The sequence below is a fragment of the Hemicordylus capensis genome, chromosome 2, assembly GCF_027244095.1.
Source record: "Hemicordylus capensis ecotype Gifberg chromosome 2, rHemCap1.1.pri, whole genome shotgun sequence".
Taxonomy (NCBI): Eukaryota; Metazoa; Chordata; class Lepidosauria; order Squamata; family Cordylidae; genus Hemicordylus; species Hemicordylus capensis.
In genome coordinates, this window is record NC_069658.1 from 379937014 (window position 1) to 379951011 (window position 13998).

Consider the following 13998-nt stretch of genomic DNA (forward strand, 5'->3'; position numbering starts at 1 on the left):
CATGTGCTGTACATGGATGATCTGAAGTTGTATGGAAAGTCCCAGTCAGAAATTGAATCACTGCTAAACACTGTCCATATATTCAGTAGCGATATTTATTTATTTATTTATTTATTTATTTAATTAATTTCTATACCGCCCTTCCCAAAATGGCTCAGGTCGGTTTACACAGAGAAATAACAAACAAATAAGATGGGACCCTGTCCCCGAAGGGCTCACAATCTAAAAAGAAACATAAAATAGACACCAGCAACAGTCACTGGAGGTACTGTGCTGGTGGTGGATAGGGCCAGTTACTCTCCCCCTGCTAAATAAAGAGAATCACCACATTAAAAGGTGCCTCTTTGCCAAGTTAGCAGGGGATATAGCAATGAAGTTTGGACTAGACAAGTGTGCTGCATTAATAATGAACAGAGGAAAAATAACAAAAACAGAAGGAATGGAACTGCCCAATGGAAGCAACATCAAGAACCTGGAAGAGAAAGAACATTACAAATACTTGGGCATTCTCAAGGCTGAGAACATCGCACACACTGAAGTTAAAAGGAAAATTGGAAGTGAATATATCAGGAGAGTTAGAAAAATCCTCAAGTCTAAACTCAATGGCGGGAACACCATACAAGCCATAAACACCTGAGCTATACCTGTTATCAGATACACTGCAGGAATAATAGACTGGACCCAGGCAGAGCTAGAGACGCTGGATCGTAAGACCAGGAAAATCATGACCATCCATCATGCTCTGCACCCCTGCAGTGATGTAGATAGGCTATACCTCCCTCGCTGCTCAGGTGGAAGAGGAATGCTGCAAGTCCATCAAACAGTAGAGGAGGAGAAAAGAGGCCTTGAAGAATATATCAAGGACAGTGAAGAAGATGAACTTCAAATGGTCAAGAATGAGAAACTTCAACACCAATGAAACAAAGCAGGCCTACAAGAAAGAACAAGTCAAGAACCGAGCAGAAAAATGGAAAAATAAGCCCCTGCATGGTCAATATTTGCACAATATAAGTGGAAAATCAGATATCACCAAGACCTGGCAATGGCTTAAGAATGGCAACTTGAAGAAAGAAACAGAGGGTGTAATACTGGCTGCACAAGAACAGGCACTAAGAACAAATGCAATAAGAGCCAAAGTCGAAAAATCCACCACAAACAGCAAGTGCCGCCTTTGTAAAGAAGCAGATGAAACAATGGACCACCTAATCAGCTCTTGTAAAAAGATCACACAGACTGACTACAAACAAAGGCATGACAAGGCAGCAGGGATGATACACTGGAACATCTGCAAAAAATACAAGCTACCTGTAGCCAAAAATTGGTGGGACCATAAAATTGAAAAAGTTGTAGAAAATAAAGATGCAAAAATATTATGGGACTTCCGACTACAAACAGACAAACATCTGCCACACAATACACCAGATATAACTGTAGTCGAAAAGAAAGAAAAACATGTCAAAATAATTGACATAGCAATACCAGGGGATAGCAGAATAGAAGAAAAAGAAATAGAAAAAAATCACCAAATACAAAGATCTACAAATTGAAATTGAAAGGCTGTGGCAGAAAAAGACCAAAATAATCCCAGTGGTAACTGGCACCCTAGGTCCAATTCCAAAACAACTTGAAGAGCACCTCAACACCACAGGGCCACAGAAATCACCATCAGCCAATTAGAAAAAGCAACTTTACTGGGAACAGCCTATATTTTGCAACGATATCTATAATAAGCAACAGTATTGATGATAAAATTCAGCCATCCCAGGTCCTTGGGAAGGACTCGATGTCTGGATAAAACAAACCAGTCAATAACACCTGTCTGACTGTGTAAAGAAGAAATAATAATACATGAAACCGCTGGGTGAGGTAATCAGGAGGTTTGGTGCTGGGTGTTATCATTATGCTGATGACACCCAAATCTACTTCTCCTTTTCATGTGCATCATCAGGAAATGTGTTCATACCCTAAATGCTAACCTACAGGCAGTAATGGGCAGGATGAGGGATAACAAATTGAGACTGAATCCAAGCAAGACAGAGGTGTTCATTGTAGGGACTCAGAATTTGAGGGATGAATTAGATCTCCCTGTGCTGGATGGTGTTACACTCCCCCGGAAGGAGCAGGTGCACAGCTTGGGAGTACTCCTGGACCCAGGCCTCACCCTGGTATCTCAGATAGAAGCTTTCTATCAGCTTCGGCTGATTCGACAGCTGCATCCATTCCTTAAGGAGGATGACCTCAAAGCAGTGGTGCACCAGCTGGTAACCTCCAGACTTGACTACTGCAATGCGCTCCACGTGGGGCTGCCTTTGTACGTAGTTCGGAAACTTCAGTTAGTTCAAAATGCAGCAGCCAGATTGGTCTCTGGGGCAACCCAAAGAGACCATATTATGCTTGTTTTGAAATAGCTGCAATGGTTGCCAATATGTTTCCAGGCAAAAGACAAAGTGCTGGTTATTACTTTTATATCCCTGAATGGCTTAGGTCCAGATTATCTTAAGAGAGTGCCTTCTTCTGCATGATACTTATCACAAGTTAAGGTAATCTGAGGAGGTCTCCAGCTACCACCAGTGTGTCTGGTGGCGACTCAGAGGTGGGCCTTCTCTGTAGCCGCTCCTGGGCTGTGGAATGCACTCCCTGCAGAAATCTGTAATTTAAATTCTTTATTGCCTTCAGCAGAGCCCTCAAAACCTATCTGTTTGGCCTGACCTTCCAGGGTTTTTAAATTGTTGTGAATGGTTTTAATGTTGTAACCTGGTTTTTAAAACGTTTTGAATGTTTTAATTGTTATTGTTTTATGGGGTTTTATAATCTCTGTTTTTAACTGTTAATTGATTTTAATTGTTTTGTTTTAATGTAAAATGCCCTGAGCCATTTTGGAAGGGTGGTATAGAAATAAAATAAAATAAAATAAAAATTTCTGCAACTTCCTCCTCACCATACAGAGCCCTGAATTTACTCCAGCAAAACAGAAGGCTATATTGCTTCACTGCCTGGGCCCTGAAGGGCAGATAAAATATAATATTTTGCCCTTTCATCTTAGAAGCGAATGTCAATTTTTATGAAGCTACTCTTCAAGCTTTAGATGATCATTTCAACCCTACTTTGAATGTGATTGCTGAACATTACAAGTTCTATTCTAGATCCCAAACGCCTGGTGGATCCATCAATCAGTATATCACAATATTACATGCCTTAAGTGTAACCTGTGAGTTTGCCAACTTTACTGACGAAATGATCAGGGATCATATTGCTATGAAAATAAACTGCTCCAAACGGTGTGAAAAACTGCTACTGGAACGGAAACTTACCTTAGAAAAAGTAATAGAGATGGAAGATGGTCTTCACTGTGCCAAATCATTCTCTTTGGTAGGTACCCCAAACCCAATCTCCTGAAATATAGGCTGTTCAGGCCCTTCCTGTTCAGGCCCTTCCACACCCAATCTTCTCATATCACACTGCCCCCAAAAGTGGCAGCACAAGAAAGGAGGAGCTACCAGTGCTACTGATGTGGAGACTCTGCCCACAAAGCCGATTTTGCTCACTGTCCTGCATGGAAGGTCGCTTGCAACAGGTGCAAGGGAAGGGGACACTTTGCTAAGGTTTGCAAGTCTGCTGTCCACTCCATTGCTGATTCACTCTGTGATAAGGATGAGGCAGATGAACTGCTTTCTTACAGCATTTTAAGTGTGACAGAGTCAGAGCCTGCTTCTCCACATTGTCAAGTTAAACTTAATGGCCATGAAGTGCAGATACTGGCTGATTCTGGTTCTCTGTACACTATCATTTCCCATATTCTTTATAAGAAACTCCTTACTACATTAGTTCTGCATTTGCAGCCTTCAGACATCCACCCATGGGGATATGGAGAGGTTCCCTATTTGCCATAAATGGATACTTCACTGCGGTCCTGGAATAGAAAGGACTTTGTATTCTGTAGAAAAATCTACAGATAGTGTTAGACCCAAATAGCATGGAACCTATATTGCAGATGATGGAGCATCCATATACTGATATGATTGCTAATTTCTTTGATGTTTTTGCTGATACTCCTGGCACTTCCATACATTTTAGACATCAAATTCAGATTAAGGCAAATGCAATATCTGTACAACACAAAGTGAGGAACATACCCATAACATTGCACCTACCACTTAGAGAGGAGCTCTTAATACTACAGCATGCTGACGTTACAGATTCATCAGAATGGGTCTCTCCTATTGTTCTCGTGTGGAAATCAAGTGGTAAACTTGAGATATGCGTAGATTTAAGAGATATGAACTTCAACATAGTAGTGGATTGTCATCCATTACCCAATATCAGTGAATGCTGCTTACTCTGAAAGAGGCCTCTGTGCTCACAACTTTGGACTTGTCTTTGGCCTATCATCAAATTTATCTGTTCAAAAGTGCTTGCAAATACACAGCTTTCATTACCCCAAAGGGTCTTTTTCAATATAAAAGACTAGAGAGGTGCATGGAACCAGTCCGTGCAGGAGGAGGGCAGGAGGAGTCCCTTTTTAAGGAGGACAGGGGGAGTCCCTTTTTAAGAGACAGAGAAGGTGCTTCCTATCTGCCCATCCCTGCCCCACCACTCCCCCCGCCCCGCCGGCGCTCTACTAACAATGGAGAGTATTGTATTGACCCAGCAAAAAGGGGACAGGGAAGTTACAGTTGCCTTTGCTTCCTGAGTGCTTACTGCTTCAGAGATGTATTCTGTCACTGAAAAAGAAGCTGTAGCATGTTTCTGGGTGGTGAGGCACTTCAGAACTTACTTGTGGGGCAGAAAATTCACTTTACAGTCAGCTTTTATCACTACTTGGAGATCAAGTCGAGCAACTCTAAGAATAGGCAAATGGATCACCAGACTTAGGGATTTTGATTTCCAGGTGGAATATCTTCCGGGCCTTTGAAATACAACTGCAGGTGGTTTATCTCAACTTCCACATCCAGGCCAAAAGGAGATCCCAGAGGACGAGGATGAAGGACTAGTAATTGTGCAAACAGCTTCATCCACTCATGGACTGATCACGTCTTCTGAATGGAAAGCAGCCCTCAGTGCTGATTAAATCCTTACTGAATTTAAACCTTACATAACTAATGGATGGCCTTGCAAAAACAAGGTACCTGAACATCTATTTACCCCAACATCTCTGCAGGCTATCATGGACCAGTACAGACATGACTCTGTTTTCCCCCAAATCAAGGTTGGGCATTCTGGCTTAGTTTGAGGTATTTCCGGCTTTTAAAAATCCTGCATTTCCAGTGGTTTTTGAAGAAAACCTGATGTTTTCCTTTGATGTGCAGAGGGGCCATTGCCGACAATTCTGCTTACTCGCACTTTCGTGTGTGTTTTTTTTTAAATGTCTGCTGGGTGGATTTACGTAAATCCACCCAGGTGTCAGCAAAGGAGTTTGACAGCTCAGTCTGGTGTGTTCTTTGCAATTGCAAGCACTGAGGGCGGGGGGAAAGGGGTTGTGGCAGGTTGATGCAATTCTGTGGAGTCCAGAAGGGGAGGGGAAGGGAGGGAGAAATTCCTGAGTTAAACACTAGCACAAGCAAAATGTGTGGCTTTCTGTGCTTTAAAGTTTGGTCACCATCGCAACACAGCTTACATATGCAGATGTTAGGAAGCTTAACAATGGAGACTGCAGGTTGGGGTTAAGTTCTGTGGCTTTGACTTGTCATTTTTGTGGACATCCGGCTGACTGTCAAACTAAAAAAAGTAATACTGAAGGGAGGCGTCTCGTGCCTCCTCCTGGGATGTGATTGGTTGGAGGGGAAAAATTGAAGCAAACAGTGGGAACGAACATAGAAGAAAGATTGCAGGGAGTGCGGGAGGAGCCGACAGCTATGTGGACTGTCAATTTAATCTCCCCAAGTAAAGCTCTTGTGAATCTGCTGTGAAGCAGATTTGCTCTTCGGATACCCCAAGGCATAATGCGATGTGTGGAAAAACCTTCATGGCATGAGCTTGACTAAAAGGTGAATCAGAAAGCTTTTGGTGGCCAAGTATGGACCAAACACATTGAAATTGTAATCAGGCACTGTACGGCTTGTGCTGTATGTGAAAAATCGCCTCAGACATTTACCACCCCCTTGACTCCAGTAGAGTATCCCAATGGTCCTTGGGGAAAACCTGCTCTTGATAAAATGGGGCCTTTTGATAACCAACTCACAAAGCAAATATTTGTTATCAGGATGGTGTATTACTATTCCAGATGGCCATAAGTTTCATTTATTGACAATATGTATTATTTATTTTTATTTATTTATTCAACTTTTATACCGCCCTTCCAAAATGGCTCAGGGCGGTTTACAAATAAAAGAGAAACCATTAAAACCAATAACAATTAAAACAGAAATATAAATATGAACACCAATTTAAAAACATCTTTAAAAGCAATTAAACTATCAGAACAATTAAAACCCTGAAAACCAGGTTAGCATTAAAACAATTAAAACTAATTAAAAGCCCTGAAAGGCCAAGCCAAACAGATGGGTTTTAAGGGCTCTCTTGAAGGTCAGTAAGGAATTAAGATTGCAAATTTCTGTTGGGAGTGCATACCACAGCCCGGGAGCAGCTACAGAGAAGGCCCGCCTCTGAGTCGCCACCAAACAAACCGGTGGTAACTGGAGATGGACCTCCTCAGGTGACCTTAATGTGCGGTGGGGCGGTAGAAGAAGGCGCTCGCTAAGATATCTCAGACCCAAGCTGTTCAGGGCTTTAAAGGTAATAACCAGCACTTTGTATTTTGCCTGGAAACATAGCAGCAGCCAGTGTAACTGTTTAAAAACAGGAAAAATATGGTCTCTCTGGGTTGCCCCAGAGACCAATCTGGCCGCTGCATTCTGAACTAACTGAAGTTTCCAGCCTACATACAAAGGCAGCCCCACGTACAGCACATTGCAATAGTCAAGCCAGGAGGTTACCAGCTGATGCACCACTGTTTTGAGGTCATCCAAGGAATGGGTGCAGCTGTTGAATCAGCTGAAGCTGATAGAAAGCACTCCTGGCCATTGCCTCCACCTGAGATACCAGGGTGAGGCCTGGGTCCAGGAGTACTCCCAAGCTGAGCACCTGCTCCTTCTGGGGGAGTGTAACCCCATCCAGCACAGGGAGATCTAACATACCTCTCAGATTCTGAGCCCCCACAATGAGCACCTCCATCTTGCTTGGATTCAGCTTCAATTTGTTCTCCCTCATCCAGCCCATTACTGCCTGTAGGCAGGCATTTAGAGAATGAGTGCCATTTCCTGCAGATGAAAAGGAGAAGTAGATTTGGGTGTTATCAGCATACTGATAACACCCAGCACCAAACCTCCTAATGACCTCACCCAGCAGTTTCATGAAGATGTTAAAAAGCATTGGTGACAGAATGGAGCCCTGAGGGACTCCATATAACAGCTCCTGTTTTGAGGAGCAACTGTCACCAAGCTCCACCATCTGGAATCTACCCGAGAGATAGGAATAGAACCACTGCAAGGTAGTACCCCCTATCCCCAACTCCCCCAGGCAATCCAGAAGGATACCATGGTCAATGGTATCGAATGCCGCTGAGAGATCCAGAAGAACCAGCAGAGTCACACTCCCTCTGTCGATTCCCCAGTAAAGGTCATCCATCTGGCCAACCAAGGCTGTCTCAACCCCATAGCCAGCTCTAAAGCCAGTTTGAAATGGGTCTAGATATTCAGTTTTCTCCAAGACTGCCTGGAGCTGGTCGATCACCACCCTCTCAATCACCATGCCCAACCAAGAGAGATTGGAGATTGGCCTGTAACTATCCATTGCTAAGGGGCCCAGGGAAGGCTTCTTTAAGAGTGGTCTAACCATTGCCTCCTTCAGACAGGGGGGCACCCTACCCTCCCTCAGCGATGCATTTATGATATTAACTAGGCCATCTCCAACAATTTCCCTGCTCGATAGAAACAGCCAAGTCGTGCAAGGATCCAGAGAACAGGTGGTAGGCCTCACCGCCCCAAGCAGTTTGTCCACATCCTCAGGAGTCACAGATTGAAACTGATCAAATCTAATACTGCAAGAGGGATCACCGGACACCTCCTCCATAGACCTTGCTGAAATAGTGGAGTCCAAGTCGGCCCGAATACAAGAGATCTTATTTTCAAAGAACCCATTAAAGGCATCACAGCAGAGCAACTCCAGGAACTGATTGGAAGTAGAAGGAGCAGAAACCAAACTCCTCACAACCCGGGATAGCTCCGCCGAGCGTGAACCTGCAGCCTCAATGCGTGCAGACCAGAATCTCTTTTTCGCTGCGCACACTTCCACCGCATAAGCCTTCAAATGGGTCACATGCTGAATACTGTCAGATTCGAACCAGGTTCTCCTCCACTTGCGCTCTAGTCGCCTACCCAAACAAATATTACCACAAACAAAATGACCCAATTCATGGCTACAGTTTTTGCGCGGGAAGGTCTTCCGAAAGAACTAGTGACTGACGATGAGACACAGCTTACCTAATTTAAATGTAGCAATACTTGCATAACCATGAGATAAAACACAAGACTCTTTCCTTCTACCATCCTTGAGGGAATGGCTTAGCGGAAAGAATGAACAGATTAGTGAAAGAACATTTACAACTGGCTTCTACACAAGAACAACCCTGGAATGAAGCAATCCATGAAAATCTATTTGCTTATCTAACTACTCATCATTCTTGGCCCAAATCTTATACTGCACACAACTGGGAATTTACATCAAGCACAAGGAAATTGAGGTCATTCAAACTGAATTGGGTTTGGAGAAAGTGGGTTTGGAAAAACTCTTGTCCTATGGACTGTCCCTAGAGCACCTGCTGTCCTTAGGCCTAGCCCAAGCTAAGAGGATACTTGCGCAGAGAACAGAGGATGTAGGATGCCAAAATTATCTTAGTATGATCTCTGATTTCAGTCAAGAGTATTATGTAAGTATCAACCATTCTCCAGCAAAATATCTATAAGGCACTTACCTTTTCTAAGTTAAGTAAAGCCAGATTTGATGTGCTTCCCTCAGCAGTACATTTTGGCAGGTATAATAAAATGCCTCATGCAAATAGGACCTGACCCTTGTGGTGAAGGAACACTTGAGACAATACAGCATGTTCTTTTAAACTGCTCCTTTTATAAAGACTCAGGTGCCAGCATGATTACACCTTTGCTACTGAATAGGCCCGGTAGGAATGAATCTTACTATACATGGGTTTTCCTTTCAGATCATTGTTTACACACTACCCAAAATGTAGCTAATTTTTGCTTGGCAGCCATTATAATTAGACAACAAAGGACTGTCAATGAGATGTAACTCGATCTTGTATGCGAGAGGCATCATTATATTTAATTTGATCTATTGTATTCAATGTACTGTATAATACGCAGGTTTTATGTTTGCTGCTGTGCACCGTGCAGAGCCGTTTGGATGGGGCAGTATATAAATGAAATAAATAAATAAAATAATAAATAATGCTATTGTGGGGTGTTCTGGGTTTTGGCTTTTGTATATCTGATCATTGAGCGTAAATAAAGTTTCTTCTTCTACTTGTCATTCTTCTACAGGAAAATCTCCATTTAAACTGCTGAGAGGATGCAAAGCTACCACTAAACTAAGCCAATGGCAACAACTGATAGGGCTTGCTGTGCCATCTCACCCTGAGGATGCAGAGATTCGTGATTGGGTAAGGGAGAAGCAACAGACATATAAACTGTATGTAGATCAGAAATGGGGTGCGAAACAGCAAGCATTTCAGGTGGGGGACTTCGTTCGAGTATGGCGGCCTTAATAAGTGATGTTCCCAATATTCTGGACCAAAACAAATAAGATCTGAGGAAATTCTGTCATATAGGATGATGAAAATAAATAGGAGACTTTCCAGCATGCATACAATGAGACAAGAGGGAAGGGAATCTGATCTTAAGAGAGGAACTGAAGAAGAATTTGATCTTGCCTGAGCCTCCAGTTTTGACCTTACAGATGAGGCTGATGAAAGTGATGGACAATAATTGGTACCAGAAGAACAAACAGCTCCTGTGCCAGAGAACCCAAGAGTTAGGAGAAGTTTGCATGACAGGAGACCACCTAAAAGATTTCAAGACTTTGTTACTAAATTTTAAGTTCATTCAGTTTCGGTTGTTATAAAGGGGAGAGATCTGTTGTATTCTATCTAGTTAGCTTTTGTGTTTTGTTGCTTGGATGTTTGTCCCAGCGCAGATCCTGTAGAGAGTGTGGGGGTGGAGTCACAAAGGAAAATGGAAGGGAAGGAGAAGGAGAAAATGGAGTCGTTGTTGAATAAACCTTTAGTTAAATCTGCATAAGATTTCCTTGTGTGCATGAGAGAAGCAGCTATAAAACACACACTGTTTTAAAGACTATAGCATCCCAGTGTAAGAGGCGCAGCGGGGAAGTAATTTCCCTAGGGAGCAAGAGGTTGCTGATTTGAATCCCCTCTGGTATGTTTCCCAGACTATGGGCAACACCTATATCAGGCAGCAGCGATATAGGAAGATGCTGAAAGGCATCATCTCACACTGTGCGGGAGATGGCAGTGGCAAACCCCTCCTGTATTCTACCAAAGAAAACTACAGGGCTCTGTGGTTGCCAGGAGTCAACACCGACTCAACGGCACAATTTTAAGAGGAAATTAAAAAAATACCAAAGATTGTTAGCAAGCTCCATGCCTAAGTTACTTTACACTTCCTTCAGTATCTTGGCATAGTATCTGTATTGAGTTTTTAGTGCTATGCAAAATTATTTACATTAAATACTTTTGCTGTTTCTTTGATCTCCTAAATAAGAATGATTTTCATTGCGATAACCCTTTTCTGAAGTGCTCAAGGCACTTCACACTTCCCAGCAACATTGTAAGGCAAGTGTAGACCTTGCAATGATCATCTTGACAATCCATGAGTTGTGTTCCGCTCTGGTCAAGGAGCACTCTAGGGGAACACAGCAACAAAGCCACCTTCATCCCAGAAGTGACCCAAAAGCAATGTCACCTAATTCTGCAGCTATTGCCTCAAGGGAATTTCTGCCAATTTTACTTGGTGTTTCTTCCTGTAACTCCAAGAGCATCCTCCTATGAAAACAAACAATATCATCACCGTTCCTGCTGCTTTTTTTTTTTTTTTTTTTTTTTTGCTTTTTTCTTTTTTGGTAGGGATCTCAGCTAGTCAGAGACCTTGTATCTCATACCACCCAAGTGACCTGTTCCTCCTGAGAGTGTAAACAGGGTGTAGCTTTGGCTACTTTGACAATTATGCAACTGGCCCTTAATGCTGTTTAAAACCTTGCAGGCAACCACTACCCAAAGCTGTTTAAAAAGTGAGTTTAGAGTCGCTCCATTGCTTGAAATTAAACCTCATTTCCTAATTACTGGACAGGCTCCAGAAACACCTCCTGGACCCATCTGCTCCGTGCCAGCTACTCTGTGCTGCAGGGGTGGGTGGGAAATGGGGGATGCCACTGATTATATGACACATGCATCAACTGTTTTTAAAAGGGAAACACCTTTCTCGACCATTAGCCCTTTTAATTTTCCTGTTCTAAACCCATATCCGGTTGCTAAACCAGGACTGTCACTCCACAGAATCAGGAGCTGCCCATCACTTTCTCATGCTCCACAGTCTATGTATTTAGAGAACACGGTTTGGCTGCTTTGTGCACACACAATGAAAGCTTCAGCGGGCCAGTGCAGCCAACGTCTCTGAATTCCATGTTCTACTCACCTGGCAGAGAATTAGCGCAGTGTGTAGCCAGAACACTGATCCCTCTCACTGACCTTCTGGGATCTAGTGACCACTCAAGTTATCTGGGCAGAGAAGCTAGGTGTCTCTTTCATTGCACTAGTCTATCATGGGGATTGTATGTATATAGGCACATTGTGGAAAATTCTAGAACTCTGACTAGAACAGAGGTTGCATCTCCTTCTCCTTGGCTGATGCTGCCTTGTTTCCATGAAAGGCATGTACTTTCCTGCACAGTTCTTCTCGGCTGCAGAGTGCAGCAAAGAGAGAGTTCTTAATCCTTCCCCCATCTCTCCCTTTTCAATGTCAAAAGAGAAAGTGGCTGTGCACCTTCAAACCTGCTTTGCTTTCCTATCTTTCCACCAGTCTCTTTTCCTACCAGCACTCCCAAGAGTAGCCAACTGCCATAGAAACCTGTTTTAGGTAGGTTGGAAAAAAGCAGAGTAACAAGGCTCCAGGGGCCACGAAGCTCCACAGGCCCTGAGTTTTACAGTGTAAGAAACTGGAGAAGGTCATACAGCACAGCAGAGAGAAAGATCCTACACAGGCAGTGGACGTGGGTAGCGTCTCAGGTAAGGGAGCTGAACAGAGGGATTGGGGGTGCTGGCATTGGAATTTTGGTGTCTGTGGTTTAGGAAGAGCAACTAACTCTGGTGATATTTTTTCCTTGCAGGCAATTCTGAGCTAGAAAAGGTCCCACAAGAGAGATTAAAAGCATGGCAATGTGGAAAACATATACTAACTAGGGTTGGAAGGGGGAATGATCTAGGCCCCACTTCATGCAAAGAAAAATAACTTCACCCAACCGATGCCTTAGGGTTGCCATCTCTGATGGAAGCTATACTTGGAGATGTTTTTTCCCATGTTTTTCACAATATCAAGCAATCACAATATCTAGGATTGCTTTCAGTCAGGAGATTGATTGATTGATTTGATTTCTATACCGCCCTTCCAAAAATGGCTCAGGGCAGTTTACACAGAGAAATAATAAATAAATAAGATGGATCCCTGTCCCCAAAGGGCTCACAAGCTAAAAAGAAACACAAGATAGACACCAGCAACAGTCACTGGAGGTACTGTGCTGGGGGTGGATAGGGCCAGTTACTCTCCCCCTGCTAAATAAAGAGAATCACTACGGTACACGGTGCCTTTTTGCCCAGTTGGCAGGAGTCTCCAATTACTGGAGACTCCAGGCCCGTCCTTGGGGGTTGGCAGCCCTATATGTTCTGCTCCCAAGCTTGAAAATTTCAGCCTTATTCAGCCCCATATAATGATAGCTTGTGGTGTGGTGTGTAGGGGCAATGATAAAATATGTAAAATATCAAAGGGAAAGGAATTTAACCATCTGTGACACAGGAGAAATGGGTTTGGATGTGATGTCACCGTCGAGTGCTTGGTTCTTCAGCACAGTCATTTAGAGCATCCAGTCCCAGTGCCAGGTTTGTGGAGTCTCTTGGCCACATGCTTTTGTGAGCCCCCCTTAGCAGGTGAGGGGTGGGGCAGCTGCACTGGTGGCTACAGGTTTTTTTAGATATAATACAAGGCCCCTGCTCCACCATTGTATCATGGGGTCCTGATTAGACTAGCATCTCTGGATGCAAGGGTGAGGGCAGGAGTCTTTCCAATAGAGAGAAAGGAAGATGGTGGTTGCCAATGCTGCTGCTGCTGCTGCCATCAATAAGGTAAGCCCGCCCACAAAGGATTTAGCTTGGCAGTAGCTAAAATCAGCTTGGAATGCTTCTTGATGGCTATGCTGGTGGCCACCATCTTTTTTCACCAGGAGCTCAGTGATTGGCTGGGCCCTCAGCCAGTGCCCAAGTTGGCCAACCCCAAACACCAGCCCTGAGTTCATCTTTACTTGATTCTGGGTACATTTCCTTGATTTCACTTCTCTTCATGTGTCCTCCCTTATGTGCCTCTTCTTTTACATCATCTCTCTTCATGCTGTTCCCATCATAGTTATGTTTCTTCACTTCTGTCTCTGCCTAAGTTTCCCTTACCTCTTTACCAATCCATCCCAGTACTTTGTGTCTGGGAGTAAGTACTGATGTATAAGGAATAGTGTGCCTATAGCTTCACACATCTGTTATGAAAGCTTGGGTTTCAGTTCTCTTAAAATGCAGGAATCCCTGTGGTTGGAAGATCTGTAGTTTCTTACACACAATTGTCACAAAGAGGAAAGGAATAAAATTGGGTTTTTTCCAGTATTATATATTTTATAGACAATGCCTGTGGGTGCTTCCATTTGCAATAGGCCAAGATT

The 13998-nt window shown here is 43.4% G+C and overlaps 1 protein-coding gene across 5 annotated transcripts in view; it reads left to right on the forward strand.

Annotated features, from left to right (window-relative positions):
- Nucleotides 1-10353: 10353 nt before the first annotated feature.
- Nucleotides 10354-13998, forward strand: part of PCP2 (Purkinje cell protein 2) — a 52801-nt gene continuing 49156 nt past the window's right edge. For 3 of the 5 annotated variants that reach the window (XM_053295678.1, XM_053295676.1, XM_053295680.1), the window contains exon 1: nt 11996-12307. The gene's annotated coding sequence lies outside the window, so the exon portion shown is untranslated. Of the gene's footprint in view, nt 10443-11995; nt 12308-13998 lie in introns of those variants that run through there. The other 2 variants (XM_053295674.1, XM_053295681.1) reach the window with 2 other exon arrangements.